The sequence below is a fragment of the Rhinatrema bivittatum genome, chromosome 17, assembly GCF_901001135.1.
Source record: "Rhinatrema bivittatum chromosome 17, aRhiBiv1.1, whole genome shotgun sequence".
Lineage (NCBI taxonomy): Eukaryota > Metazoa > Chordata > Amphibia > Gymnophiona > Rhinatrematidae > Rhinatrema > Rhinatrema bivittatum.
The window spans coordinates 12,551,892-12,578,780 of record NC_042631.1 but is presented as its reverse complement, the minus strand read 5'-3'; the positions used below and the strand labels follow the sequence as shown (position 1 = coordinate 12,578,780).

Below are 26,889 nucleotides of genomic sequence, written 5' to 3'. Positions count from 1 at the left end.
GCAATATGGTTTTAGACAAGGTCATAATACAGAGACCTTACTTCTGTTTTTATGTGATGGTTTTTAGAAGAGGATTTGATAATGGCACAGAATTTTCACTTGTACTGTTAGACTTGTCAGCAGCTTTTGATATGGTGGTTGACACCATCATGCTGGGAAGACTACAAGATATAGGATTCAGTAATGTAACTTTCAAGTGGTTTTCCTCTGTTTTAGATAATAGAAGTTATAGGGTGCTGATGCCAGGTGCCAAATCAGGAGTGTTTAAGCCAAAAACTGGGGTGCCTCAAGGTTCAGCACTCTCGGCCTCCCTTTTCAATATTTATATTGCGCCAATATGCCATGTTTTTGCTGAATTAGATATTGCATACCGAATATTCGCAGACGATATTCAGCTTTTTGCTGCCATTAGATAATCTTGCAAGGATGCCTTGAGTAAAGCTTACAGTGTTTCTCGAAACTGAAATTGTGGCTGACTGAAAATAGGTTAGTAATTAATATGACAAAAGACAGAGATCCTATACTTATCTAGGCTCCCCTCAGAAAATATGCCAAAAGCTTTGATAGTTGACAGTATGAAAATCTGTATTTCTGAAGAAGTATGTAACTTAGGTATTGTCATGGATTCTATGCTTTTCATCCTCAAATCAAGCAAGTAGTATATGCTTCGTACTTGAAGCTACAAATATTACGATAATTGTGTCCTTTCCTAAATGAAAATGACCTAAAAATCAGTTATTCACTCTTTAGTCATACCATCAATTGATTATTGCAACGCAGTATGTCTAGGCTTACCATAAAATACAATAAGTGCGCTGCAATATGTATAAAATTAAGCAGCAAGAATCCTTCCTGCAGCTCTGATTCATCAGCATATATACCTCCCATTCTGATAAAATATCATCTGCCATTGATAAAATGATGAATTTAGTTGAAAGTGTTTATGCTGGTTTTTAAAAGGATGAATGGCCTTGCACCACACAGTTTTAATGCAGCATTAAAACTATACCGACCAACAATATCATTGAGATCGGCCTCCAAAATGCTGTTGAATACCATAGTTTAAAATAACTTGTTTAGATGAGTTGAGGGAAAGCCTGTTTTATGTGGAATACTTTACCATCAAAGTGTGTGGCCAAAATTCAGGAAGATGATAAAGTCTTTCCTGTTTCAACAGGCTTTTAAGTTAAAACTTTTTAACCTTAGACTGAGAATAGATAATGCAGGTTTTATGAAATTGAAGATGATGTTTTATTGTTTTAGTATTTTAATCTTTTATAATGTACTTGTTTTATTTGATTTATTGGTTTGTATTTTATAGTATGTACAATATGAATGTTTTTATGGAAACTGCTTAGAAATATTGATAGGCAGTTTATACATTTTGAATAAATAAATAACTAAATTACTTCCTCCCTTTGTGGAAAAGGGTCTCCATATAGTTATTTAAAATAATAGTTCACCATTTCAAATTATTTTACATTTGGATTAGACCTGGTCAATCGTTTTGGATAGGTGATTGGTTATATCTTTTTTTTTTATGTGTTGTACATTGTTTTCTTCTAATTCCATACATTCTGCATGGTTATTAAAGATTAAGAGATGAATTTTTATGCATTATTTTCCCTTTTGTGCACACATATATACATGGAAAAAAGGGGTGGTCTAGCATCTAGGGGTGTTCCAGGAAGGGGCCAATAGTTATGCTTGTAAGTTGCATAAGTAATATTAAATATTTATTGTGCAGTACTGATACTGACAGGGTGGGAGGTCTGGGTGAATTGGGGGAGTTCAGGCTAAAGAACCAGACGGGTCTCGATGACCTGGAGAAGGACTGGGCAAACCGGTGAACTAATTGGTAAACTGGTTAATTTCCTTGATGCATGCATGTTATAAAGTACATCTTCTTATGCATGTAAATTGGGACTCTCATGAATAAGTCCTACTTTACTTTCACACCTAAAATATATGCATGTATATTTTTAAAATAAGTGAAGTACGTGTGTTCAATGCATTGATATATGTGGTTTCAATGAATCGCATGCATACACACGTAAAGTATGTTGTGAGGTAGAGAGATGCATATTTTATAAAATGTGTGTATTTCATATGATTGTGTTATAAATGACTATAATACAACTACATGTGGCCACATACATGTTTATATGGGGCCGCATGCAGTTCTTGGAAAGTTATCCTGCCTGGGGGTAATTTTGTAACTGCAGTGCTGTAAAGTGGAATCTGAACTAAAAAAGCCCATTTTCATTTCGGTTCCATTCAAACAAATCCCTGGGGTCTCCAAAAAATTCATTTGGAACAAACCAAAAATGGCTTCATTCATTGCATTTTTTTTGCATTGAGTAAAAGTGAATGCACATCTCTAGCAGTTATATTAAACTGTCTGCCAGAAATTGGTTGCAATACAAGACATCTGATTCTTCAATTTAATATAACAGTAGTAGAGGCATTTCAGCAAAATTTGTACCAGAAGCCCTATGAGATAAGATTCAAGGAGCAAAATGCCTATAACCTAGAAAACTGGAGGGAGAGGGAGAATATGATTGAGACAATGAGTGCCTTAAAAGTATAAATAATTCACAAGAAGCAAGCCTTTGTCAGTGGAAAGAAAACTCTAAAACAAAGAAGTCACGATATTAAGTTCAAAGAGGCTGGACTGAAGAGTAACACTAGGACGTATTCACTGAAAGATTGGACACATGGAATAGCCTCTCAGTGCAGTTAGTACGGACAAAAAGCAATAACAAGAATGCATAGGATAAGCTCATAAGAACATAAGAATTGCTCTATTGGATCAGACCGAGGTTCCATCAAGCCCAATATCCTGTTTTAACATTGGCCAATCAGGTAAAAAGTATCTGGCACGCTCATAAACAATAGAACCCATGCTGCTAACGTTTAGGGATAAGTAGTGCCTTTTCCCAAGTCACTACAATCCATAATGTTCTATATGATGATTCATCAACCTGGCTCAGCTCACAACTTCATATTTATTTATTTATTTATTTTATTTTATTTTATTTAAAGGTTTTTTATATACCGTGGAACGTTTCAAACATCACCTCGGTTTACAATGAACAATAATTTAGCAACAGGCTTTACAATCAATTCAGAAAGAACAAGCATATATCAATAAACAAGGCAATGAGTCAACATATGGTACAATTGAGTCCCATCTAATCTCATAGGAGAAACTATGTATAATTACCAGCAATATAAAATTAGGTGTATTATGTACAAATAATAATATACAATCTATGTATAATTAAGTACATTCAGGCAGAGGAAGTGGCAGAAAGAGGTGAAAGGGAAGGGGTAAGAGAGGGAGGCTGTTTAGGTGGGATGGCTGTTTGAGGAGTCGGAGGGCATTATGTATAAGCTTCTCTGAAGAGCCAAGTTTTTAAGTTTTGTTTGAATTTCTTGTGACAAGGCTCCAGGCGCAGGTCTGCGGGCATTTTATTCCAGATGTTGGTTCCTGCTATGGTAAATGATCGTTCTCTTGTGGAAACATGTTTAATTTGTTTGAGCGTGGGAGTCTTGAGTTTGGCTTGGTGTATTGTTCTTGTAGGTCTATTGGATTTGTGGAATGTAAAGTGGTCAGAGAACCATTGCATTTCTTGGTTGTAGATTGATTTGTGTATGAGGGTAAGGACTTTGTATGTAATTCTCGATGCTACTGGAAGCCAGTGGAGGTTTTGGAGTACCGGTGTTATGTGGTCATGGCGATGCGCATTAGTGAGTATTCGGGTGGCTGCGTTTTGTAACATTTGTAAAGGTTGTAATGAGTTTTTAGGCAATCCAAGTAGGATGGAATTACAGTAATCCAGCTTTGACAATATTGTAGCTTGTAAAACAGTTCGGAAATCGTGCAGGTGTAGGAGAGATTTGATTCTTTTTAGAGTGTGGAGTTTAAAGAATCCGTTTTTTACTGTGGCTGCAATGAATTTTTTTAATGAGAAATAGTTGTCTATGATAACACCAAGGCTGCGGACTTGCTGTAAGGCGAGGAGGCCAGCTTGTGAGTAATTGGTAGGATTGAGGGGGATGTTGCTTTGTGGCGAGATGATGAGAAGTTCTGTTTTGCTGGTATTGATTGCCAGAAAGTTTTCGGTGAGCAGATTCTTTATTTCTTCAAGGGCAGAGTCCCAGATTTTCAGAGCATTGGGTAGAGATTCCTTAATGGGGATGAGGATATGTACAAACCTACCAGAAGTCTTCGTTCTGCACAAAAAAATCTCTTAGAAGAACCCACTATCAAAATAGCCTGACTTGACATTACAAGGAGATGTGCTTTTTCAGTGGCTGGCCCTCAACTCTGGAATTCTAAAACCTAAAAACATTTTTTAAGTGCGCTTTTAATTTTGAGCATACTGCTTAGATACTCTATTCTTCCACCTGGTCTGTCTTCCCTTTCATTATTTATCCTTCCCTGATATATTTTATTTTATTTTTACGTTGAGTACTATTCTTGGTTTATTTATATTACTACTCTAATCATTTTAATCTTATTTTATGGTTGTGTATTTATTATGTTTGTTTTATTGTAAACCATTTTGATTATGTTCCCATATAAAAAGTGGTATATAAATAATTTTAAATAAACTGTTACTAACCAGATAGACATATTTATTTATGTACTTCTCCTCCAGCAATTTGTCTAAACCTTTTTTAAATCCAGCTACACTAGTTGTCTTTACACATCCTTCAGCAATGAATTCCAGAGCTTAATTGTGCATTGAATGAAAAATAATTCTCTCCAATTTGTTCTAAATGTGCTACTTACTAACTTCATGGAGTGCCCTCTGGTCCTTCTATTATCTGAAAGAGTAAATAACCAATTCACATTTACGCATTTTTTTTTTTTTTTTTTTTTTTTTTTTTTATGGTTAAATAATTTTTATTGAGCATACAAGAAAAAAAAACAAAAACAAAGCCTCCAGGCTGTGTGTACACTGTCACAACCCGGGAGCTAATACAGATAACAGCCAAACTTAAGCTCATTTATAAACAGACACATTATAACCCCCTCCTTACAATCTCCTCTATATCTAATTTACGCAATCTGGGACTGGCCTAGTCAAGACACCTGGATAAACAAACGAACAACAAAAATACCAGCCCCCCCGACTGCTAACTCTAGAAGGAGAACCGTCCCCCTATGCCTAAGATGCCAAGATCCTCCCCAGAACCGTCCCCCCATCCTTCCCTCCCCCCCCTACCCCCCCCTCAACCCAAAGACCACGTCGATTGTATTATTTAATCATGTCGTTTGGCATCTGCGAGCAAACAAGCGAGTCCGTACCCACTACAGTCCATCATTTAGCACCAGACTTCTGGAACGATGTGGCAGAGCTTGGAGATAAGCGTCCCAGATCTGCAGGAACCGACGACGTCGTTGCGGACACGCTCTGGAGTCCAAATTATCCATTTGCATCATGCGATGGAGATGAATCCGCCAAGCCCAGATCGAAGGGGGCTCCGACTCCCTCCAGTTGAGTAATATAACCTTCTTCCCCACTGCCGCTGCTTTTCTCAAAAACAGACGAGTACCCACGCCCCGTACAAGCGGGTGTGGGATGCAGTCAAATAAACACATATAGGGAGAAAGAGGAAGGTTAATATGCAATAATCGCCGTAAATAACACAGAATCTTACCCCAGTAATTTTGCATATAAGGACAGGTCCAAAATACATGAGACATAGTCCCCAAGGTCGCGGCACAACGCGGACATGTCGCTACGGGGGTAATCTTGATCTGAAATGCCCGCTGGGGTGTCACGTAAGCTCTATGCAAGAATTTAAACTGCATTTCCCGATAATACATATTTCCAGTAACTCTGGTTACATTCTTCATACAGGCCTTAAACGCTGCCACAGGTATGGTGAAGTCGCCATCCCGCCCCCATCGCTCCACAGAGATGTGACATGCATCAGGGACATGACCTTTAAGTAATTCCTGATAGAACCGGGAAAGAGATATCCCTTGCTTGCTGTCAAAGTGAAAAATTTGATTTAGCGCTTGATAGTTAGCAGGCAGTTTGGTGGAACGCTCCAAAGAATGGACATAATGGCGGACCTGCATGTAACTAAATAGCTGATTATTGGATATCTCATACAAAGCCTGTAGGTCCGCAAATGGAAGTAACTCACCCCCGGGGTCTACGATATGGCCCACTTGCGCTACACCTTTCAATTCCCACTCCCGAAATCCACGAGATTGGGTTCCCGGTGTAAAGTCAGGGTTCCCCATTAGGGGTAGCAAAAATGCACATTGCGCGGGAATGCGCAGGTGTGCAGTCAAAAATCGCCAGGCATCTCTAATCGGGCTGATTAGCCAGTGCTGTGATAGAACTCTGGGGAGCGTCTGACGAGGACACATGAGGACAAATTTGAGATCAAAGGGAGCAACTAATGTGCTTTCTGCGATGTAGCTTACAACCGTCGATTCTCCCAGCATCCAGTCTCTGACCAATCTTAAGTTGGCTGCTATGTTATAGCGTAACAGATCTGGAACTCCCATTCCTCCAAGTCCCCACTTTAACTTGAGCCACGACAAGGGGATGCGAGCCTTCCTCCCCCGCCAAAAAAAGACGCGCAAGAGAGTGTCGAGGGCCTTTAAATCGCTGCGCCGAAGGAATAGCGGGAAGTTCTGCAGTACGTACAGCCATTTGGGCAAAAGTATCAATTTAAACAAATTTACCCTTCCCCCCAGAGATAATGGAAGCTCCCCCCATTGCGTCAATTTGTCTCGCGTATTCCTGAGGAGGCCCGAGATATTAAGTGAGTAGATGGCTGCAAGGTCATTAGACAGAAAGATCCCCAGATATTTTATCGAACGCATTGCCCATTGTAAAGGAAAAGGGCCGTTCCATCGTTCCTGAAGCCCCAAAGGAAACGCTAGAGCCTCAGATTTGTCCCAATTGATGCGCAGACCCGAAAAGGACCCAAAATCTTGGAAAAGAGCTAGGAGCGCAGGCAATGAACGTTGGGGAGCAGTAAGAAAAACTAAGACATCGTCCGCAAAAGCGGCATATTTGAATATCTCTCTCTGGCGTCCCGAATGAAACAGCACTCCGCGGATACTTGATGATTCCTGAATGGCTAGCAGCAAAGGTTCCATAGTAAGTAAAAAAAGTAAAGGAGAGAGTGGGCAACCTTGGCGAGTGCCTCGTCTCACCTGAAAGGGGGATGAGAGCATACCATTGACCAACAGCAATACGCATTTTATTTCACTCATGATTTTGTAGGACTATCATATCCCCCTTCACCAGTCTCTTCTCCAGGAAGAATAGCCCTAACCTCTATAGGTTTTCCTCATAAAGAAAGGCTCAGAGGGTCCTTAGTTGCGAAGAAATGAAGTCAAAGCCAGAGATCAATTGGTGCCTATAGTACTGCAAGAAGAAGGGACATTGGGCAGGTTAGATGGCTGTTATTGTCCTAGTCTGCTGTTAATGTTCTCTATGCAATCGGCATTCACACAGAAGAAATAAAAGTAAAACTACAAGCACAGTATTGAATCATCTTGTTGTTAGCCACTCCTGTAAGCTTTGCTGATAACGGTGCACAGAGACCCTTTTCCCTTCCTCTGCAGCTGACTCATTCTTCCCCCCCCCCCCCCCCCCCTTCTTGCACTGGGCATAAGGGGCAACTCACCGGACCATCTGGGCCAGTACGGGACAGAAGGGAGGGACAACTTGTTCTTCCTACCCCCTCCCCCCCGGGCACAGGGCGGCCATGCTGCGCCATGCGGCTTCTTCTGGGTCTTATCCTGTTGGGCCGCACCGCAGTGTGTGATGTCTTGTGTCGGGCCTGCAGCATGGAAAACCCAGGCGCACGGGGAGGAGGGGCTGCTGGCAGGGCATCCAGCCCTCTCCCCCTTGGACTGTTATCTTCCCATGCCAGTAGTGGCATCTTTCCCTCCTGCCCCCCTCCCCCCCCCCCCACCCCCCGCTCAATTTTAGCTTCTTCATACAGTGTTGCTTGCGGTGTTAGATGAGTTTACGCGAGTTGGGGCAAGTGTACAATCCTGGTCACCTTGGCTGTCTGGAGCCTCTGGGTGGATGGGAAAGAGGGGGTGTGGGTCCTGGAGGCCGGTATGTGACGAGTTCCCTTCAGCATAGCGATCTTGGGCCGGTCCTGGCTCGGGCAGTAGAGGGGCAAGGCTTTGGAAGAAGGCTGCCTTTGGCAGGAATAGGTCATCGCACGGGTGGGGCCGGAGAATGGATCGCACGAGCAGCTGGAAAGGCATTGTCATCTTGATGGCCCTGGAAACTGGGCCTAGAGCAAGAACAGGTACAGGCAGAGGCATGCTAAGTGGCCCCAGGTGCCAAATACTCTAGGCACACCTCTGGGACTCACCCATAGAGGTTAAGGGGAGGAGATGGGATGCTTAGGGCAGAGTCTCAGCCCTGGGTGTGTGTTTGTTGTTGTTGTTAATAAAGCTGTGGCCTTTTATAGCCCAAAGCAATTTAATGGTTTGCGTGTATTCTTTGAGCTGTGTCTGATTGGTTGGCACTAACAGCTCAGGAGGGTTGGATCCCGGACGCCCCAGTTATCACACTTTTTCCAGACCGGGAGAAGCTAGAATCTCCTGCTACTTGGACAAAAACTTCCTCTGCGCAGTGGCTCCAGTTTAACCTGCATTTGTGGTTTTGCCGGCACTCTTTGCAAGCTCTCTGAGACGTACGGCCTCTGGCAAAGTCAAGACAATTCTTTTAACCTAAGATGAGATGAAAGATCATGTCACTGCTGTGCAGATGAACAAACAATCTCTGGTGAGCCATGCGCATTAAATATTACATAAATATATGCATGATCTATACATGTTAGAGCATTTCAGCCCTTCTTCAATATATCCTAAGACTCACTATAGCTATATGCGATAAGGGACTTCATGGGGCAATTTATTTTCAATGATACAAGCCTGTATGTAGAAACGAAACTTTTAGGCTGATTTTCTATAAGCCAGGAATCGGCAATGCTTAGCATGAGTGATATCGGAGCCCTTTCTTGCCAGCACGCTGCTCTTTCTTACACACCAACACGCAATCGTTTTGTAAACTCGCAGGCTGGCTAGGCTAATGTCGTGATGCTTGATACTAGCCCTGCCAGCCTACCAGGAGTTTGGCAAATGTTCCAGGTGATGGCATTGGAGAAGCAGGGAAAGGGCAGGTATGCCACACTGCAGTATCTCAATCTCCAAGAAAGCAAAAGTTTTTTTTTAATTAAAAAAAAAAAATGTTTTTGAAAGTTTTGCTCCAGAAATAATTGGAATGGTCTTGTTCGCTGATATTGCTGCCTTTTTGTGCTTCAGAATGAGCCGCCCCGTATGTCACATTTTTCTCTTCAGACGGCCATTGACCTTCCATATGGTTCCTTGACAGCAACTGGTGCCACCACATAGAAAGAAATTGTGTTGTGCCAAGTGGTTTCCTAAAATGATGATACAGAAAGAGTGGCAGGAACCTTGTTGACTTTTAAGCAGGGAATAAAGATATTTAATGAATTGCATTTAATGTTGCTGGTGATGCATTTTTAAACTCTTTAGAAAAGTCTCAATTTAATTTCATACTCTTATCAGTCTTTATCTCTTTTTTTTTTTTTCACGCCATTGAGCCTTTTCACATACAGAAGATGCTACAGGGATGCTACACCTCATTGCAACAGCCCATTTATTTTCTCCTACAGTAGTGGATTTTTACTGTAAGATTCTAAAGGAAGATTCTAGACAAGAATAGTACAAGGATGACGAACTCTGGACTCCAAGTGCCGCGGAACAGGTCTGATTTTCTGGCTAGCCAAGTCATGCAAATTGGCCTGCTTCTTGGATGCAACTTATCTCATCCTGGTGGAAATCCAGAAAATCATGCATGTTTGTGGCACTTAAATGACCGGAGTTCATCATCACTCGTAGGGAGAAAGTTCAACACGAAGAGTAAAGAAAGTGATGGGAGACCTCTGCTCACTGCCAGTGCTGGAGCTTTTGTACAAACGCATTGTGGTATTGGTGGACCTGTCTCTTCCATTTGCAGTCAGCAGTATAAATAGGACATTAAACATAGGACTGGCTGTCTCCCTCCAGATCATGGCTATGTTTATTAAGTTTATTTATTTCAGTAAGCAATGCCTCATCATTAGATTAAGACATATTCACACAAATGTAAAATACTGTCTTCATAACACTCAAGGAAATATATTTTATTACTTCAATTAAACCACAAAAAAGTGGTAAATTATACCAAGAATTCTTCATTTTTGCTTAGTACATCAGTTGATTTTTCTCTTGACTTTCCATAATAATGAATAATTAGCATTATTTAGCTTTTGATATTATGTTTGTGTTCAGCACTTATGTTATCATGATGAAAATTAACTACAGCAAAGAAGATCTGGAAAGATCTAGAAACAATAAATAAAAAAAAGCTGTGTTCCAGAGTTCAATAGCACCAAAACCTTTGCATAGATCACACATTGTAGTTCCCCATAAAGCCCCGTTTATGTCTGCTCCTGCTGTTCCTACTTGCTCCCATCATGCACAGAAACTGGAAATAGCTCCTTCTTAGGGGACCGGCGTAAATATTTTCACTCTGAATTTTGCATGAGTGGTAACAATAAAGCAGGATGTCAAACCAGTAGCTCAAGCATAATGGTGCCAAGAATAGAAGCGACAAATCGGCCAGAAAAAAAAGCTCTTGGATATTCAAAGAAGCATGGGGGGAGGGGAGGAGGGAAGGCAGTAAGACAGCTTGCCAGTATAAAGTGCATTTGTTGTTATACTTCACAGTATTTTATCACTCATTGCAAGACGGAGTCTGATACCGTGAAGAGAAATGGTGCTTTGCACATGGAGAAGCTCGGATAAATGCCCTTTTCTCTCTTAGTGTGCCTGCCCTGCAGCAGATATACAAGGGAAAATGTAGTTTCCCTACTACATCATGAGAAAACAGCTCCCATGGATGGTTAGGTCTAACAGCTCCAACGCTCACATACTTTCAAGCCTACACAAAGCAAGCCAGTCTTCAAACACAAAGATCTTGTGTCCATTGTTCTTGAACATTCTTTATGTAACCCGCCCTGAACCTTGGAGGGTATGGGATTAGAAGTACTTTTAAATAAATAACGCCAAATATTGATTTTATAATGCAGCTAAAAGTGAGTGCGTGCCCTCACACATTGTGAAACGATGCCGTAAAACCCTCATCTCTCGACATCTGAGCTTTCTGGAGAACTAAGTACTCAGACATGCTTCCGAACACCCCCCCCCCCCCCCCCCCCAACGCAGGATACCTCTTTTCTATCAAGCCAAAAATGAACGCATTATTAAAGTAGATGAATATTTTCCGGCAGCTAGGAATCCACTTACCCTAATATAGCAAACAGGCTGCTTAACTCTATTTTTTTCCCCATGTAAAAGGCACCTAAGCCTTTGAATATGCACCCTTAAAAACACAAGGGAAAATTATCTGAGCATTCTTGCCAGGTCAGCTCATAGCGAGTACATGGTTCCATCTTATTTTACTAATGAAATGCTAAACTTTTTTGCTGAACCTGACTAATATTGAGCATTATACCTGTTAACTATTTTTCTGAATGTGAATTCTCTTGTACTGAACCAGAGAGTCTGAGTAAGTCATATATTGATTTACGTCAATTGAGTTTCTTTTGTATTCAAAGACAGCTTATGTATTTAATCTTACAAGTGAGAGTACTGATGAGCCCGACTACCTCGTGTTATTTATAGAAGAACAAGAAGGTGCATTTGAATTAAAACAGAATTAGCTCATAAAATTCCTGAGTACATTCCAGCATTAATTGCAGGTGGAAAGCAAATTAGTAGAATCTACAAACATTAAGTCTTTCAGTGTGTATATTTGGAGAAAAGAAGTATTGACTGGTAGCCGAAATGCATTCAAATTAGCCACCGTTGGCATATTTGGATGGCTTCTTACTACAGTATTTATTGTGACTGCAGCGGCTTCTGTGCAACCTTGCCCAAAGGTCTGGATGTTTCAGAATACGAAAAACGTTTTACTTCATCAAATATATACCGATGACTCAGATGACGCTCAGACCTGTACGCAGACCTAAAGGACCATACTTAGGCTTCATAGACTAAGGCAATTTCAAAGACTGAGTGGTAGAGAAAAAAGTTCTTCACCTCGGCTATAATTTAATTCCTTGAAAATAGATACTGAGGCGCCGTTAGGCCTCATTTAATACAGAGGTTGTGTTTTGGGGTTTTTTTTTTTCCATAGGCACAGAATCATAAAACATTATTTTCAAATATGTCCTTTGTCCTCTAGCTAAGGAGTTAAAATGTAATGAATGTACCCACACAGCAGTCCACTGCGATTCTTCAGGGAGAAAGAGATTTTTACTGACTTACCCAGTCAGTGTAACCATTGTTAGTTAAAAGAAGTCTGTTCCACCTGGAGGCTGAAAGGAAAATGGAGGAGCCTTGCAGCTATGCAGGATTTTAGGTACCAGGAGCATCCTAAAAGGTGTAGGAGCTCCCTAAGGGGGTCATTTTTATGCGGATCGCACACGATAAGGGACTTTTCGCGAGTGAAACATCCCTTATCGCGTGCGATATCAAGATCGGAGTGGAGTCGGGGCGGCACTGGGGCTGATGCCACTAAGACTTCGCCGACAGTGAAAGGTACACTTCTTTATTGCTGCTAGTTTCGCTCCAACGGCGTGAAACTGGCAGGACCGCCCCTCGCTTTGCCCCACCCACCCCGTTACCGCGGGATTCACGCCGCCGCGGTGTTTTTGTAAATCCAGGCCTAAGCCTAGTCAGAAGAGAACTTGCTATGCTGAATTTGAGAAATCTTGTCGTCTTGGAGGAGTAAATGGATTATCTGTCAAATCATTTCTGTGGGTGAGGGTTTGTTACTGTAAAGACTGTTGTTGGAACACCATTCTCTGTGTTCTTGAGTCCACGTTAGTGCATCCCAAGAGCATAGAAATGAAGCTTTTCCCCCGCTTGGGAGTATCTGTTATGGTTAAGCGGTGTTTGGGTGGATTCTTGGGTACTGTGGCAGATGACCACGCCCAGAGGGAGGAGCCCCGTCAGGCACCGCAGTACTGGGCTAAACGCAGGACGCACAAACACAGAGTTAGTTCTTTATTATACAGCTTGAAGTGTATTACCAGAGGTGGCAGTAGTGAGGTAGTCTGGATGTAGCAGTCTCAGGACCCTCGGCAGAGGGGGGACCCTTCTCACCCCGTTGGTATAGGAGAATTCTGGTGTAGGTTTCCCAGCAAGGCAGTACTGTGGATGAGATAGATTACTCACTAGATGGTTGCTGTAGGTATGCGATTCCACCAGGTTGAAGAAGATGGTAACAGGCACCGAGGCGGGGAGAGCAGGCCCTCGAGGAGCGAGTACCTGATCCCTGTAAGGCACCTGAAATAAAGCAGAAGGCCCCCGAGGAGCAGGTACCCAATTTAGCAATTACCCTAAAGGGCAGAGAGAGAGCTTCCAGCGGCAGCACGGAAGCGGCCGAGTAGCTTAGACCGGCCGAGACCAATCCAGATCCAGTCTTTGCTAACTCAACGAGCTAGCAACATAGTACAGGCTATATACCCGGATGGCGTGACGTCAGTAGAGGGGAATGCCCCCGAGGTTCACGCCATTGCTGGAATAAAGACGTGGATGGTGCGCGCACCCTAGTAGGCCCTTGGGAGGAGCATGGCGGGAGGCAGTACCATAGCCGTTCCAGGGACACCGGAGAGGTCGGCTTGCAGACGCGGCGGCAGCCATTTTCCCTAGGGATGCGGGAGGAGCCATGAACAAGGTGAGGCAAACGGGGGAGAGGAGGTTACATAAATTAGGGAAGGGCAAGATTTAAAAATATATCAAAACCTCTTTTGATGCAAGGGTTCCAGGCAGTCTCAAATGTTTTGTGAGAGCCTTTGAACTATTGTGAATGTCTCCAGATCTATGTAGTCTTCCAGAATTATGCTGAAGCACTGTAATCTGAATTCAGCATTTAATCATACAGAGAGCTATTGCTTGTGATCTCACTATGAGTTTAATGTGAGTATGTGTGTGTGTGTCTTTCTCTCTATCTCATAATAATATTGTTTTGTTTTCCACTGGACAGATTCCTTAAAAAAAAAAAAAAAAGAGGGTGACTTCTGTCAACTGGGAAGAACCTCATGTGTACCTCTACCATATCTAACACCATCTATAACTTTCTTGCTGGTAGCTAGCAACATGAGCATGCACACAGCCATTTTTTCCATTAATTTTTTTTTTCGTTTCATTTATTTTTTAAAAAAAAGAAACGAAATTAAAGATGTCATCCTTAAAAAAATAAATAAATAAATAAATAATAAAATTCTCCAAGGCACTCCTCCTTATTCCTGCTGCCTGCTTCCCCCAAACCCTCTTATCAAGCTGATGTTCTTCATGGGGCAGGTGTGAATCCCAATCGCTCCCGCCCCACTAGTGCTGTGATTAAAAATGGCACTGGCAGACCAAGGAAAACTACCAAAATATCGTAAGCAATCATCGCACATTCACAGCAAAAACAATATGGAAAGAGGTGTAACCAAATATCTAGCATTATGTGTAGAAAATCAATCTGACATGTAAATCAATACATCTATAAAGGAACAGTATCAGGAATTAGAATGTGCTTGTGAGGGAGCATGTTAGAAAGTCCCTCAGAACACCTTGAAGCTATCTTTAACTCCCAATCCAGCAAGAGATTCTGGGCTAGGTTGGATCACTGCAAGCAGGGATAAGAGGCCAGGGCCCAAGGGATCAGGGAGATCCCAGGGAGAGATGGAAGCCTCCAGATAACAAACTGTAAGTTACAATTGTTTTCGTTGAACTGCACAAACCAGCTAAGTTGCATTTGTTATTATTCACTGATAAAAGAAGTTTATAAAGATTTTTGCCAGCCTGCAGTCTGTTCTCTGGCTAGTCCTGAACACTTGGTATCACAGTGTAATTTTTTATGAAATTATAGGTTACAAATAAAGTATTAGTTCTTTTTAGGCAATTAAGGTGAATAAAATAATTAAACAAAATAAAACTAAAAATTTAAAAATTATAAAATTCTATAAGGGAGATGGTATGTGATTAAAATTTATGGTGCCATAAAAGTTGATGCTGTCTGGGGCCCTATGTGGGCGGGAGACAGTGGATTACTATATGATTTTTAAAAAAAAATTTATAATATTTGATTGGGAATAATTTTCCCCTCTCCTTGTTTTGTGTCTACATATTGGAAGAGGAGTTGGCTTCTGTGTTGCGATTTGTATATCGCCATTACATTAATGACATGTTCATCCTTTGGCCTTCTACAGAATCACTGTTTAAAGATTTTATTAGGTGGTTGAATTTATCTGAAGAAAATTTGCAATTTAGTTTTTCTTTTAGTACTACTGTCTTGCCTTATTTGGATATCAACACTGCACTTTTTAGTACTGGTTTCAATTTTCTATTTTTAGGACGCCAATATACAGGAACACCATGCTTTTGTAATCTAGTTGTCATCCTTTATCTCTGTACAATAACTTCTGGGGCAGTTTTTCCGGCTTCGAAGGTTGTGTTCTTCAGTACAAGAATACATGAACAAAGCCTTTGAAATGAAATACAATTTTTTAGATTGTGAGTATCTAGATTACATCCTTAAGCGAGCCATTAAAAGAGCATGATGGGTCAATCGTATATTGCTTGCAGAAATGAATCACAAGCACAACCTAGTTGTCTTATCTTTTTTTACTGCAAGTATTTTGGGTTCAAAAAAGTATCCAAAAGCATTGGTCTGTATTACAGTTACAGCAATTGTTTCAAGATCCAGCTGTTTTTGTTCTACAATGTGGATGCAACATCTGTGATTTTGTAATACATTCCAAATATTCAGAGAGTTCTAATGTGTTTCCCTTATCAGATGATACGATGGGACATGGTGTGAGGCATGTAGTCTGTGTGTGTGTGTGTGTGTGTGTGTGTGTGTGTGTGTGCAGTCCTTTAGTGATAATAGGTTCTCTTTGGATGTACAACACAATTTTTTATTTCCTCAAAGAACCCCCTGTGTTAGTGTGACTGAAGAATATTACGAACTTGCATGATTGAACATATAAATTCAATCTCCCAACAGTGTCATGAGGGTCCATTAGTTGACCATTGTTGAGATAAACAACATACCTTTGAGAATCTTAAATTAGCAGTTTTGGAAAAACCCACATCTAGATCGCAGGGTGGTGATTTTGATTTGTTATTATGACAACATGAATAATACTGAAGCTATAGGCTTTGTACCATTCCTCCTTGAAACTGAATGGGGAATTTTTCAAAGACTTATCCAATCATAAACAGAAGCAAACCTTGCACATAAGCAAGTACTCGAGATCACTGGTGCAGGTAAATAAGTATGTTTTCCATTCAATGGTAAATAACTGTTTTATTATTGAAAATGTTCCAATATCCTTACTGTGGCAACTCCATACAAAGGTAACAGTCAAGAGTTACAGGTCCCCCGACACGGTCCCGTGTTTCGCGGTGGCTGCATCGGGAGGGACCGGATGACATTCAAAATCTGGAATATAACATAAGTAATCAAACATGGAAAAAGGCAGGCTGCAGGAAAATAAGTTACAGTGGGTAATCACATACCTTATAGACAATCATCAGGAGCAGAGGATGCTCGCGCTCCTGATGATTGTCTATAAGGTATGTGATTACCCACTGTAACTTATTTTCCTGCAGCCTGCCTTTTTCCATGTTTGATTACTTATGTTATATTCCAGATTTTGAATGTCATCCGGTCCCTCCCGATGCAGCCACCGCGAAACACGGGACCGTGTCGGGGGACCTGTAACTCTTGACTGTTACCTTTGTATGGAGTTGCCACAGTAAGGATATTGGAACATTTTCAATAATAAAACAGTTATTTACCATTGAATGGAAAACATACTTATTTACCTGCACCAGTGATCTCGAATTTTTCAAAGACCCATAATTATCTGAATTTTTTTTTTGTTTTAAATTTGTGACGTGATGCCTTGAAGTCTCCTCGTTGGTGGGTTACATATAAGCATTTCTATTGATCTGTTTTTCATTCCCTTTAAAATGACTGCAATTTGATTAGTTGTCTGAACACATTTTGCGATATTTTCGTAGGCATATATAAATGAGACATCTTGGTGTTATTTTGAACATGCCACCATTTTAAGATGAGGTTAAGCTGTTTGTGTCCATGTGATTGAGAAGAGAAATTTTATATTGGTTTTTAAAAATTGTTTTAGGAAGACTTACTATTTGTTTTATAGGAATTAATTTTGACCCTGATGAAGACAGCAGATGCTGTTGAAACACTGGCCATGTTAGGTGCTTGTATATTTTTGTTTGTTTTTTTTTGTTCAGAAGATTCATAAGTTAATCTCTGGGCATTTTCTAAAGATAAGTACACATTTTTGACATTTTTATGTGCAGTTTTAAAAAATTTTCAAAAAATTGATGAGGATTCGATACATTTCATGATCCCTTGGTGCTTGTGGCTGACAACTGCTTGGGGCATTATGGCAGATGAGAGGCAGTGGATTACACCAGTATAGCACATGCTAATTTCTGATACCGTTCCTTGATACCGTTCCTTAATAAATGTATTGATTTACATCTGATATTGATTTTCTACACATATTGCTGGATATTTGGTTACACCTGTTTCTATATTTTTTTTTTACTGGCAGACCAAAGCCAGTGTCATATTAGATTTCTTCCATACAAAATGGCAACAGCCTGGGCATGGCCAGACCAAGGTCAGCATCACTGTTAATTCTACTATACAAAATAGTCTGTCAGTAAGAGGGTTCGGCACACGCAGAGGGAGGCAGGGGTAGGTTTTCAGGGGTTGCGCACGTATCTTACGCGCTCAACCCTTTGAAAATCTACCCCTCAGGCAATGATGTAACATGCGTGCAAGTTATAAAATTGACTGGCCCCTGGGTGCGCGCTGATGCACGTGCACCAAAGGCGAGCCTGCGTGCCGGTTTGAAAGTTACCACCATAGTATCTGCTTGGAGCATGTGTTTAGGGGCCTTTTCCTACTGCATAGTACCCTGATCCCTCGAATTCAGTCCCAGCAGTCTCTAACATCCCCCACCAAGGCAGACTGGCTCTCCCTCCACACCACCCCCAAATCCATGCTGCCTTCCACTTGAGGTAGGGCCCCCATCAAATGAGGTAACCACATGCAAGACCTCCCCCCAGCCCCCAGGCTGGGTCCCTTCGTTCAAAGCAATGCACAATCCTGCTCCTAGAAAGAATTTTTTTAAAACATGCTTAACGTGTAACTTAGTGTATAAACTGCCTGGTCTTTAGTCGTAAATATAGCTTTGACTTCAAAATTAGTTCCTTTTAATCATTCTGTCAGGCATATCCACTTCAGATTCCACAACAGGTTCTCTTAACAATTAGAAATGTGCCGGTTACCATAAAACTGAAACTTCTTTTTCATTCTACCGATTTTGCTGGAGCTCATTGACTCGATTAAGCAGCAGTAAATTCATTGAGTATTTCTTCTTTAATCTTGACAGAAGGAGTTCACCAGTGGCCAAAAAAATCCATTCGCAGTTCTATTCAGATATTCCAGATTATTTAACAAATGTTTACTTTGAAGGTGAGCGTTTTGATGCATGGCGATGAATCAGAGTAGGTCTTCCCTTCAACATTTAAGCTAATTTCTTCACTAATGGCAGCATAACGATTTTTAAAATGAAAAAGGAAGCTCAGTGCTTTCACTCTATACAACATATTATGTAAAAGACAGTGAGAGGAAAACAGCAGACAGCGTTGTGGCCACGCTAAATATACTCACAGAAAGCATGGATGTATGCCGGACAGACAATAAAGCACTCAAATCTAATCATTTTGACAAATATTACCAGTCTCTCTTTTATTAAAAAAAAAACAACTTGCATGTAAAAACATTTCAGCTTCACTGTCCCATTCTTTCTTCATTGTTTCCCCTTTATAATGTGCAAATGTGAAAGTGCTATAGCAATGTTCAGTGCCATTCGATGCTGTCCCGGGGAAGCGTGCGCTGGCAGCAGGCAAGTTACAGAACAAAAAAACAATAGGGGAGATAGGTAGGGGTCAGGGTGGAGAGTGGAAAGGGGAGGAAGGTTAGGCAGGGGGTTAGGGAAGTTCACTGGGAGGGAACTGGGAAAAAAAGGTCGATCGCTGCCGTGATAATTTGAACGTTCCCTTTCTGCGCACGTGAGTCGCAGGCCGCCCGCACACGTGCACAGGCATCTGATTTTATTACATGCGCGCTATGGCGTGAGCATGTTATAAAACTGGCACGCCCGTGTGAGCGAGCCGGAAACCGCACGCGTGCAGATCTTAAAATCCACCCCCTTAGACCCCCCCCCCAGTACTTCACCCTGAACCCCCCACTTCACCCAGACCTTCCATCCAAAGACCACCAAGAACGTATACGTCCAATTCATTTGCGCTGGCTAATTAGCCCGTGTAAAAGTACAAAATTAATTTTGGCGATGTATACAGGTATCTTTCTTTCAAAATAGCAACTGCTGTGCGTACTCTGGACCCCCCCCCCCCCCCCCCCTCGGAACATCCCTAGATTGCCCCTTTCTTATGCGTGAAACTGAAATTACACGCATACTCTCGATTTTATAAAATACCATCAAATGTTCGAAGACGCTGCTGAAATGTGTGTATCTTGCTTTTATGCGTGGAACTGATTTGAAATTCACTCCTTGGGGGGTAATTTTCAGAACAGTCGCGTATTTGTGGAGTCCATAGGTAAATCATTTTTACCAGCGTACTTTGCATTAATTTTCATAATAAATGTACACGGGTACTTTCACTTTAAAAAAAAAAAAAAAAAAAAAAAAAAAAACCCCAAAAAAACCTGGTGAAAATTGCCCGCTCACATTTACACCTGCAGTTTTGTTCAGGTAATTTTTATGGGCAAAAGTTCGCGTGTACCTTTTGAAAATCAAAAGTGTGGGGCAGATTTTAAAAAGTTGCGCGAACTCGTACTTTTGTTCGCGCAGCAGGCGCGAACAAAAGTACGCCTGATTTTATAAGATACACGTGTAGCCACGCATATCTTATAAAATCTGGGGTCGGCGCGCGCAAGGTTGCGCAAAATCGGCAGCCTGCGCGCGCCGAGCCGCGCAGCCTGCCTCCGTTCCCTCCAAGGCCGCTCCGATTTCGGAGCGGCCTCGGACGGAACTTTCCTTCGCCCTCCCCGCACCTTCCCCTCCCTTCCCCTACCTAACCCACCCCCCCGGCCCTATCTAAACCCCCCCTTTACCTTTGTCGGCAAAGTTTGCGCACGTCAGCCGGGTGCCCCGCTCCGTGGTCTGGTCCCGGGGGCTGTTCCGGAGGCCGCGGCCACGCCCCCGGAACGCCCCCGGGCCGAAACCATGCCCACGTCGCTGCCCCCGAAACACCACGCCCCGCCCCTAAACGGCGCCTCATCTCGACATGCCCCCCGACACGCCCCCGACAGGAAGCCCTGGGGCTTTACGCGCGCGTAAATCCGGAAGGATTTACGCCCGCGGGCCTTTGAAAATCCGCCCCTATGTGCGTAGTTCCAAACACTCCCCTAATCTCACCTGCAGGAAATGCTGCCCCCATAGGGGCGGATTTTCAGAGCCCTGCTCGCCTAAATCCGCCCAAAACCGGGCGGATTTAGGCGAGCAGGGCCCTGCGCGCCGGTGAGCCTATTTTACATAGGCCTACTGGCGCGCGCAGAGCCCCGGGACTCGTGTAAGTCCCGGGGTTCTCCGAGGGGGGCGTGTCATGGGCGGGCCCGGTCATCGCGGCGTTTCGGGGGCGTGTCGGCAGCGTTTTGGGGGCGGGTACGGGGGCGTGGCTACGGCCCCGGGCGGTCCGGGGGCGTGGCCGCACCCTCCGTACCCGCCCCCAGGTCGCAGCCCGGCGCGCAGGAGGCCCGCTGGCGCGCGGGGATTTACTTCTCCCTCCGGGAGGCGTAAATCCCCGGAGAAAGGTAAAGGGGGGGGGGGGTGTAGACAGGGCCGGGCGGGGGGGTTAGGTAGGGGAAGGGAGGGGAAGATGAGGGGAGGGCGTTAGAGGATTCCCTCCAAGGCCGCTCAGATTTCGAAGCGGCCTTGGAGGGAACGGGGGTAGGCAGCGCGGCTCGGCACGCGCCGGCTATACAGAATTCATAGCCTTGCGCGCGCCGATCCAGGATTTTAGTGGATACGCGCGGCTCCGTGCGTATCCACTAAAATCCAGCGTACTTTTGCTGGCGCCTGATGCGCCAGCAAAAGTACGCCTATTTGCGTTTTTTGAAAATCTACCCCTTAGTGTGGGTGAGTGCACATGTAGGGCACCTATGCGCATACCTTACCTGCATACACAGTGGGCAGTTTTTAAGAAGCTCGTTTTTGCTGGTAAACCACTGCTTTACCCAGGCAGATGACTTTAAAAATTACCTTCCCTGTCATCTTAACAGCAAGACTTTATGACTGTGATTACCCAGTGGGCCACAATAATATTTCTACTGCCTAATAATATTTGACTGTATGATTAATTAGGCCTCTTCTGAGGTGTTGTAAACTTTTTTTATTCTGTACTGCTTGTGTAATATTTTTTTTTAGAGGCAGTATTTTAAGTCTAATAAATAATAGCAAATAGTAAAATACCAGGTAGTGGCCTGGTTTTCAGTCGAGTGCTATCTTAGATGCAATACTGAACATGCCCTTTGGAAAATTGACTTCTGCAAGTTTTCCAACTTCAAGATGGAGAGAACCATGATGATCGCTATATGGTATACTTAAATGCCCTCTTATAGAAGCCGAGAAAATGACGGCAGACCAAGATCAAAAGGCCTGTATAGTCTGTCCATTCCTGATACATTCTTGCAAATCTTACCTGATCCCAGGCTTTCTTGAATTGTATTATTTTGTAGGGATTTGCATTTGTTTGCACATGAAATGAAAAAAACGTGATGGTATACCAGTGTTTTAGTCAGTAAAACAACGAACCACAACCCCCCCCCCCCACCCCACTCCAAAATTCTGGGGTTTTCACTGACTCATTTTGGAAGGTCAATAAGAAAAATACAAAGTTGCCAAAATATTAAAATTAAACCCCTCCTACCCCAGAGTTCCTTACCCCTTGGGTTCCTGTCCCATTGGGTTCTCGTTGGCCATTTTATTGTACAACTGTTAAGTCTGAGCAGCCGTACCACAAAATGGCGCTGGCTTCAGGGGGGCTGGCTGGGTCCAGTTTCCAAGCAGAACTCAGCGGAGCCAGAGTGACCGGGCATCGCTCTTGACACATTCTGCTTGGCGAATTGGCAGATCCCAAGCAAGGGGTAAAACTACCTCTGAGAGGAGGAATGGCTTTAATTTACATTTTTTTGGCCTACGTTTATTGTAATGAGTAGATTCGATATTAACACAGAAATGCATTATGTGCATGGGAATATCTCTCTAACATTTACTGCCATGCATGAAATCTGCATCACTTGTCGTCATTGTAATGTTTGGAAGGTACATGCTGCAGGTTTGTTGTTCCTTTGCACACCGAACGCACAAGCGATGTTAGTACTGTAGAAATGAATATCATTAATCTCACTACAATAGAAGATACCTTTCAAATTCTTATTTCCTTTAGAATATTAGCAGAAAAGCTATTTCCCTGTTATATTAGAAATGGTTGCTTAACTGCACTTTGCATATCTTGGTTTTCATTTCGGGTGTCAACATTGTAGCAAAGATTGAAAAAAATAGGTGTGAAACCTTCCATGTCAGTTCTCTGTTCAGAGAAATTAGTGTAAGTATTTCTAATTAACAGCTGTTTGGATGCAGACCACTTTAATGCTATTTTTATGCACCTCCAGAAAAGTCTTCCTGTTCAAGGGCAAGTATCATAGGAATAACCAAGCCCAGTTTTCAATAATCTGCTCGTTTCCAAATGCACGCATAAGTGGGCCCACGGAGATTTATTGCAGTGTTTTATAAACTACGCGGAGGGAGCTGCACTGTTTATAAAATGCCATGTATTTCTGCCCCAAAAGTATGCGTGGATATCTGTAATCCAGGAAAGCACTTATTTGCTCTACCCATGTTTTTATAAAATTATGTGCATGTTTCCTATGCGCGTGATAATTGTGCATGTAATGTCCTTGAGCGTTACGCAGAGGTATTCATTTTATAAAGAATGTGCATGCTCCAATTCTTAAAAAAAAAAAAAAAGCTTACTTGTGTGTCTACCTGCAGCCGTTCACCCTGACCCTCCACCACTTCACCCTGACCTTCCAACCCAAAGCTGCAGAGAAAAGACCACAGTAACCTTAATTCCATGGCTCAGCAGGTGTAATAAGGTACAGAAAGGTTCAGTAATGCGTGCACGAATACTGCTTGAGAAATAGTCATTTGCGCATGTGATTCTGAGCCCCTCCCTGGAGCGCTCCTAAAATGCCCCCTTTTCTCCTTCTGACACCGCCAAGGATGCGCATAATCGCAAGGTTCCCACAATGGCACATATGTGTGTGACTTCGCTACTCATACATGCATGTTCTGATTTTATGCACACAAACCTTTGGTTTTTAGGGGTGTACAGGGATTTCTTATTTCTTCTTTTCAATTTTTGGATTTTTTTCTTTTCTTTTCTTTTTTTAATTGGCGGCCAAATTAAGCCAGCACACAAACTTTTAGAAATGGCGCCCCCTCCTCCCACCCCATCATCCCCTCCTTAACCTTTTCCAATCCACGGGGGTCCAGATGGGGCCAGAACAAATCTCCAGTCACACCTAGCCCTCCGGTGCCGTACTGCGGAAGTTTGCCTGCTGATATAATTGGCAGTGGTGGTGGAAATGGGGGTTTAAACAAACAAAAATATACATGAAATTCCCTTCTTTTTTTTTTTTTTTAAAAATCAAAAAATCAAAAGTGCATCCCTAATAGTTTCATGAATTATCCAATCTTCTCATTTTTATAGCGCTACTGATGTACACAGCAGTGTATAATGGCAACAAGTATTCAGGATAAGTCCCTGTCCATAAGTGGGTTCCTGAACCAACGGGAGATGACACAACTTGTCCAAGGTCTCAAGCAATGTCACTGGGAGAACTGGAATCCGACCCCTGCCTGCCATTTTGCTAACCCCCTAAGCTACTTCTTTTTTGATTTACCCGTTTTCTTATCAAATAAGTACAATTCTCTCTACAGAGAATACTAATTATTGCTAGAAAAAAATATTACAATTTAATCAGGAGGAGAATGCAAAGAAAATTGTTCTCAATATTTTTGAATGTTTTTTTTCTAGTGCTCTAGAGCAGTGCTTCTCAACCCAGTCCTCGGGGCACACCTAGCCAATCAGGTTTTCAGGAAAGCCACAATGAATATGCATGAGATAGATTTGCATATAATGGAGGCAGTCCATGCAAATCTCTCTCATGCATATTCATTGAAACTCAACTGGCTAGGTGTGCCCCGAGGACTGGATTGAGAAGCCCTGCTCTAGAGAATGGTAGATGTTAGAAATCAGAAAATTATCAGAAGTTTAGACATTTGCTTTTACTAGCTCTGCATTGGGCTAGGGCTCAGGGCTTTTACCTCCAGCCCCGAGCGCTCAGCAGATGCCTCTGATGCTGGAGCAGGCTCCCTGGCTGAGTGCATGACAGACCGCCGTGCAGGGAAGGTCCGACGTGGGGGACTAGCAACAGAGGCTATGAGAAAGGCAGTTAAAAATCCAGAATACAAACATTACTACAACATTATACAATTAATTGGCAAACACACTGATAAACTTTGTTTCTAAATAGCTATATTTTTCTGATCTTTTTCCTCAAGATATATATTTTAAAAATTGTAAAATAGAAAATGTCTGCATTTTCTGACAATTTATTTTTATATATTTGAGCAGGACAAAAAGTATGAATTGACATTTTACTCTTAAAATGATGTGCCCTGTGTCCAGATCTATATGTATGAGGCTAACAGAATATATTTGGACAAATCTTAATGTCATAGATTAGTAGGGAATCCACTATGGACTTTCAGTACATATGCGTTTATAGTAAAAAAGACTAAACATCCAATGTCATGAGAGAAGGCTGGGAGACACGCAGATGGTTTTTAAGCTGCTCTCACTGGAAATGTATAACCCTTGTTGCTCCATTCCCTTGATTTTTGATGCGGTAAGCTGAAGGGATGGCGTGGAATTGTCCGCTTGTGTTTTTTTTTTTACAACAGGGAGCAGGGGAGGAGCGACGTGAAAAGGATGAACATTAGAATCATTTGTGATATTGTTCAGCATTTGAGCCGCATAAATCTCTACTAATCAAATTGCAGCATTCTGCTCACTGTAGCAGGTGTCAATCATGACATGAGATGACAATAGTCATTAACTTCCAATTACAGCAGCTGACAGTTGTCAGGTTGTCATACTGAAATGACAGCTGGTGTGCTGAGAATTATTGTAATACAATTTTAGATTAGCCATACACTTCTTTATTAAGATGATTATTGTTTACAGTCCAATAAGTTCTGTTTACATTTTATCTGGGGTCTGTTCTCATGGTTTTTATAGAAAGTATTGCATGCCCTTAAAACCAGAATGTGCTTGCAGTGAGATTGCATTAGAACACAGAAAAGGATAATTTTTGGTTGTTCACTTTTGATGTTACTTAAGCAAATAAGTAATTTGATTTCTAAAGCAACAAAAGGATTGTTTGCTTTCATACTGTGGCGTAAGCCACGATAATGTCTGTTGAACCAGAGCTCCAGTGTTTGAAAAATGCGTCCTACCCACTAGGACACATTTGTAGCGTTGCTCGTTAGAATTTTGTATGACGGTGGGTGAGAGAGAGAACCCTCTGTGTGCGGGAGAGAGAAGCAGTGTGTCAATGACCAAACGTGTGTGATGGAAATTTGTGTGAGAAGCCGTTTTATGAGCACATAACACAGAAAAGCTGCTTGTGTCGGCGAGAGAGTGAAGGAAATAACAAATCCTGTGGATTTCTTCATGCATAAATTTAGAAATGATGATAATGTTAGAGCTGCAAGAAGAGCTCACACCTTTTGACGTGAGACTATGAGCCTTGTAGTCATCGTTATTAACCACCCCACTACCAGTACAATCCAGTATACACTCTGTGCCACAAATACCGGAAAAGTAAGCTCCTCTTCCATTTACCTCAACTCCAGAAGCAAGACCATTAACTTTGAGCTGAATGTCACCTTGCCTTTACTAAATCATTCTTCTCATTTGGCCTCAAAGCAAGCATCAAGGTGTTTACTTTCGGTAACTCCATGGTCGGGTTTGTCAGAGGTTTAAAATACAATGACTATATTATATTTTAGAATGAATGGAGACATTTCTCCATGCTGTCCAACTTTCTTCCATAAATGTTATGGCTGTTTTTGGTTTCTCATATACACTTACAACCCTTGATATTTTTAGCTTATTCTTTAAAAGCTCATAAGTGAATTTTCAAAACGGTATACACGTAAAAATTAGCATGTACACGCATAAGTACCCTCTACTTGCACATTCCGTATTCTATAAAAGCCCAAAGAGCGTGGTATTCTCCCTTTTGCGCACAAAGGGGGCAGACATAGGGTGATCCCAGGAGAGGGGCAAGAGTTACTCATGTAAGTTGCTATTATAAAAGAAGCTTACATGTGTTCATTTCCCAACTTTATTTTTGCACACGCTAATTATCTGGCGTAAGTGATATTAAAAGTGTTTATTGTGAATTATTGGCTGGATGGGAGGTCTGGGTGAACTGGAGGGTGTTCAGGCTGAAGAGGCAGGAGGGTATCGATCACCTGGAAAAGGACTGGGCAAACTGGTGGACTAATTGGTAAAACTGGTAATTTCATTGACGCGCACGTGTTATAAAA

The 26,889-nt window shown here is 42.1% G+C and overlaps 1 long non-coding RNA gene across 1 annotated transcript in view; it reads left to right on the top strand.

The window, feature by feature from the left end:
• The window catches only part of LOC115079183, a 267,455-nt gene that overhangs the window by 120,211 nt on the left and 120,355 nt on the right, over positions 1 to 26,889 (top strand). The gene's annotated exons all lie outside the window — the stretch shown is intronic.